Source organism: Theobroma cacao, chromosome 2 (assembly GCF_053813885.1).
Source record: "Theobroma cacao isolate CCN51 chromosome 2, ASM5381388v1, whole genome shotgun sequence".
Classification (NCBI taxonomy): Eukaryota; Viridiplantae; Streptophyta; class Magnoliopsida; order Malvales; family Malvaceae; genus Theobroma; species Theobroma cacao.
The window spans coordinates 13,576,652-13,581,821 of NC_142640.1; positions in this window are offsets into that span (position 1 = coordinate 13,576,652).

Below are 5,170 nucleotides of genomic sequence, written 5' to 3' on the forward strand. Positions count from 1 at the left end.
ATGAACTTTGTTTTAATTGCCATTGTTTTCTTGTGCATGCCTGGTGGTTTGGACTTTTTCTGTGGTTCTTCAACAACTTTTTTTTTCTTTCCCTAACTGCCTTTTTGCAGTAGAAGTTGATGCAAATGCTGTTTGCTGAGCTTTTGTCTTAGCTATCTCTTTCTCAGCTTGCTCCTCTTGAACCATTTGATGGAAAAGTTCCATGATTGAAACCTCTTCAAAATGTGAAGGAGATGGTTGAGGTTTTGGTTGAGGTTGGGGTTCAGAGGGAGGATTTTCATCAGGTGCTCCAAGCACCTCGATACCTTGATCAGATTCATCCTTGTCCTAAGCCTCAGGTGAGGGTGATTTTCTTGTTTGTTCCACCTCAGGTTCATGATCTTCAACTTTCGCCTCAGCTTCCTGTCCTGCTAGAGCTAGGCTAGGAGTTGCAGAGCTGTCTACAGCAGCTAGTTCAGATGGCACTTTTTCTTTTCCTTTCATTTTGCTTTCTATTTATGTTAACCTTTCTTCAATTTTCTGAATTCTTGCTCCTTAATCAATGAGCTTCCCATCAATTCTCATTAGCAGATTAAGGATTGCCTCATTTGATAATTGAGATGGTGCTGTCTCTGATTGAGCAAGTAAGGAGGATTCATTTCCTAAACCAGCCTTGGGGGTTTTAATGTATCTTTCTCCATCAAGTTTTTACCCCATTTTAGGTAAGCTTCCTAAATAAATGGCTTGGTCTATAGTTTTAACCTTGTTAGCCTTATATCTAGAACTTCAAATTCCTTTCTTCTGCACTAGAGAAGTAATGATATTTCCGTAAGGCAAGTTGATCTTCTCCAGTCTGCATGCACCCCTCATTATTTCAATCATGAACCTTCCCAGATTAAGTGCAACACCACTAAAGGCATGTTCCATTAGCCATAAATCTTGGAGGTTAATGTAGCTTAAGCTTCCACTCCTCCCATGAAGATTAGCGACAACAAAGTAAGGTAGAATCCTTGTTTGAGGACTTGTGATAAGCCCTACATTGCTCTTTGAGGAATACTTCTCTTTCTTCCCTGTGATCACTTCCCACAGGGATGAGGGGTCATACTTCTCAAGGAATTCAAATTCTCCCTCATTACACTCTATCTTAAAAAGTTTCCCTAAGTCTACAGCAGTGACAGTAAATTCTTTCCCATTCAAAAACACATTCAGACCCTCATCAAAATAATCATCTGGTTCCTCCAGTTCATCCTTGTCAACAATAATACTTGAATAAAATTCCTTAACTAAGTTAGCATTATATGATCGATTTTTAAATGTGTTGAACTCTTTCAATTTTAGCTCTTCAAAATAATCTGATAGACTTGTCAGAATTTTAAGCATTTCACTAAAGCTTTCCTAATCAATATATTTTCCACACGTGATGGGTGCATTCTCTATTTTCCTAAATATCTTTTCATGCACTTTATTTCTGAATTTAGAAGATGAAGAACTACCTTTCTTGTGCAGTTTACTCTTTTCTTTCTTCTTTTCAGATTTGTGGCTCTTCAATTTTCCAGATTCTTTACTTACAGACCCCGACTCAATCCTCTTCTTTTTCTTCAACATTTCAGCTTCCTGACTTTCTTCCATCTATCGTTTGCCTTTCTTCTTCTCAATAATCTCTTTTCTTTGAGAGGTTTTAGCCATTTGGTTTGAAAGGTTTTCAAGACAGGGTTTCAAATGGTCAAGGGGTGAGGGTTTCAGTTTCAGGCTTCGGTTTCAATAGAGAGAGTGTGTGTAAAGAGAATGGGTTGAAAGTAGTTTAATTCCAAATGAAAAACTATCTGACTCCCTTTATTTAAGTGCAATTTGTAACTCCCTCTTCAAAATTCAAAAATTACCTCCTAAATTTATTTTTGGTTTGGGCGATTTTCTCCTCTATTTTATGTCCTGGTAGGCATTATTTTATTCCTAATGAAACAGAATGCTCTTAGTTGACTAAGATTTTCTTTAGTCGACTAAGTGCCTTCTGTTTTATGTGTATGAGTCAAAATTTTCTCCTATAACTCCTACATATTAATCATTCCTAAATTTCTTCTAATCTCACAAAACCTATCTTCATTTAGAGGTTTGGTAAAGATGTCAGCTAATTGATGCAAAGTATTTACAAACTCAATTTTAACATCACCCTTTACTACATGGTCTCTAACAAAATGATACCTAATCTCAATGTGTTTAGTCCTAGAATCCTACACAGGATTTTTTGATATATTGATTGCACTTATGTTATCACAGAGTATTGGTACATTATGTATTGTTATTCCAAAATCTCTCAATTGTTGTTTGATCCATAAAATCTGAGCACAACAACTACCTAAGGAAATATACTCTGCTTCAGCTGTTGAAAGTGCTACAGAATTTTGTTTCTTACTTGACCAGGATACTAGCATACTTCCTAGAAATTGGCATGTTCCACTAGTGCTTTTTCTATCGATTTTGCTTCCCGCAAAGTTTGCATCCGAATACCCTACAAGATTAAATGATGATTCTCTAGAGTACGATATTCCTAAAGTTTGTGTTTCTAAGAGGTATCGAAAAATTCTCTTAATAGCAGTTAAGTGTGATTCTTTAGGCTGTGACTGAAATCTAGCACACAAACATACAAAAAACTGAATATCTGATTTGTTTGCTATTAAGTAGAGTAAAGATCCGATCATACCTCTATAGAGCTTTTGATGAATACTTTTTCTTTTCTTATCAGCATCAAGTTTGGTGGATGGACTCATTGGTGTGCAGATTGGTTTTAGCTTCAGCATATCAAACTTTTTGAGCATATCTTGAGTTTATCTTTCTTGGTTGATGAAGATTCCTTTCTCACTTTGTTTAATTTGAAGGCCAAGAAAGTACTTTAGCTCACCCATCATACTCATCTCAAATTCACCCTGCATCTCTTTGACAAAATTCTTGCATAAAGTCTCATTAGTTGCACCAAATACAATGTCATCCACATAAATTTGAACAACAATTAAATCATTTAAATATCTTTTGATAAACAATGTAGTATCAATGCTACCCCTAACATATCCTTTTTCAACCATAAATTTTGAAAGCCTCTCATACCAAGCTCTAAGAGCTTGTTTCAATCCATACAAGGCTTTATGGAGTTTGAAAACATGATCTAGTTTTTCAAAGTCTTCAAATCCTGGTGGTTGTTCAACATACACTTCCTCTTGAATGAAACCATTTAAAAATGCACTATTTACATCCATTTGGTACAATTTGAAATTCATAAAGCATGCAAAGCAAGCAACAACCTTATTGCTTCAATCCTAGCAACCGGTGCAAATGTTTCATCATAGTCAATTCCTTCCTCTTTGTTGTATCCTTGGGCTACTAACCTAGCTTTATTTCTAACTACATTTCCTTGCTCATCTACCTTATTTCTAAACACATATTTTGTTCCAACAATTGGGTGGTTTAAAGGATTAGAGACTAATGACCATACATGGTTTCTTTTGAATTGATCAAGTTCCTCTTACATGGCCAAAATCCAACTTTCCTCATTTTCTGCTTCCTCAAATATTTTAGGCTCAATTTGGGATATGAAAGCTTAAAACTCACAAGTCTCTCTTGTTGCTCTTCTAGTCTTAACTCCTTGTGAAATATCACTTATGATTAGGTCTTGTGGGTGATCTTTTGCATATCTCCAACTTCTTGGAAGATCACTATGTTGAATTTCTATTCTTTGCAAATTTTCTTGAGGTGGAGTTTCATTTTGTCTTCTAGGTGAGCTTTCTTCATTATTCTTATTGTTTTCCAAGCTCATTTCTTCCATTTGCTTTTCTAAAATCTCTACATCATCATCATCAGCATGAATTTCCTTTTGTAAGACATTAGACTCATAAAAAATTACATGGACCGATTCTTCAACAGCTAAAGTTTTTTTGTTGAAAACTCTATAAGCCTTCGAGTTTAATGCATATCTTAAAAATATTGCCTCATCACTCTTTGCATCAAACTTACCTAGGGATTGTTTTCCATTATTTAACACAAAACATTTATAACTAAAACTCCTAAGATGAGAAATATTTGGTTTCCTACCCTTGTAAAGTTCATAAGGAGTCTTTGATGTCATGACTCTAATTGAGACTCTATTAAGTATATATGTTGTTGTGTTCACTACCTCAGCCCAAAAATATTTTAAAAGGTTATTCTCACAAAGCATAGTTCTAGTCAGTTCTGTTTTTCCTCTCTACAACTCCATTTTGCTGGGGTGTTCTAGGTGCAGAAAAATTGTGATCCAACCCCTTTTCATTGCAAAATTTCTCAAATTCATCACTTTCAAATTCTCCTCCATGATCACTCCTAATACTAACTATGGCTAGTCCTTTTTCATTTTCAACTTTCCTACAATGGCTTATAAATGCTGGTAGAGCATCATTCTTATGAGCAAGAAAATAAACCCAAGTATACCTAGAGTAGTCATCAACTATTACAAATCCATAAGATTTTCCTCCTAGACTAGTTGTACTTATTAGACCAATTAGATCAATGTGCAGCAATTCAAGTGGTCTTGATGTGGATACAATCTTCTTAGTCTTAAAAGATGTTTTAACTTGTTTTCTTAGTTAGCAAGCATCACATATTTCATCATTTTCAAATTTTACATCTGGCAATCCAACAACTAGATTTTTCTTAATTAATTTTAACATAGTATGCATGCTCACATGTCCTAGTCTTCTATGCCATAGCCAGCTATCATTTTCAGCATTTGCTACTAAACACATTTCACAATTTATTTCAATATCTTCAAGAAATACAACATACATATTCTTTAATCTTCTTCCTATAAATGAAACTTTATTTGTGCTTATATCAATTACTTCACACTTATTTGAATCAAAGCATACTTTAAATCCTTTATCACATAATTGACTAATGCTCAATAAATTATGTTTTAAGCTTTTAACTAATAACACATGACTGATTTGAGTTTGGGAGCTCTTACCAACAATTCCTTTACCATGTATTCTACTTTTTAAATCATCACCAAAGGATACGGTACCTCCCTTTCTTTTATCTAGCTGAGCAAATAACATTTCATCTCCTGTTATGTGTCTTGAGCAACCACTGTCCATATACCAAGGCTACTTCTTCTTGAGTTGAGCTCTTGAACATGTCCCAATTAAGTGCAACTCAACCTACAAAACAT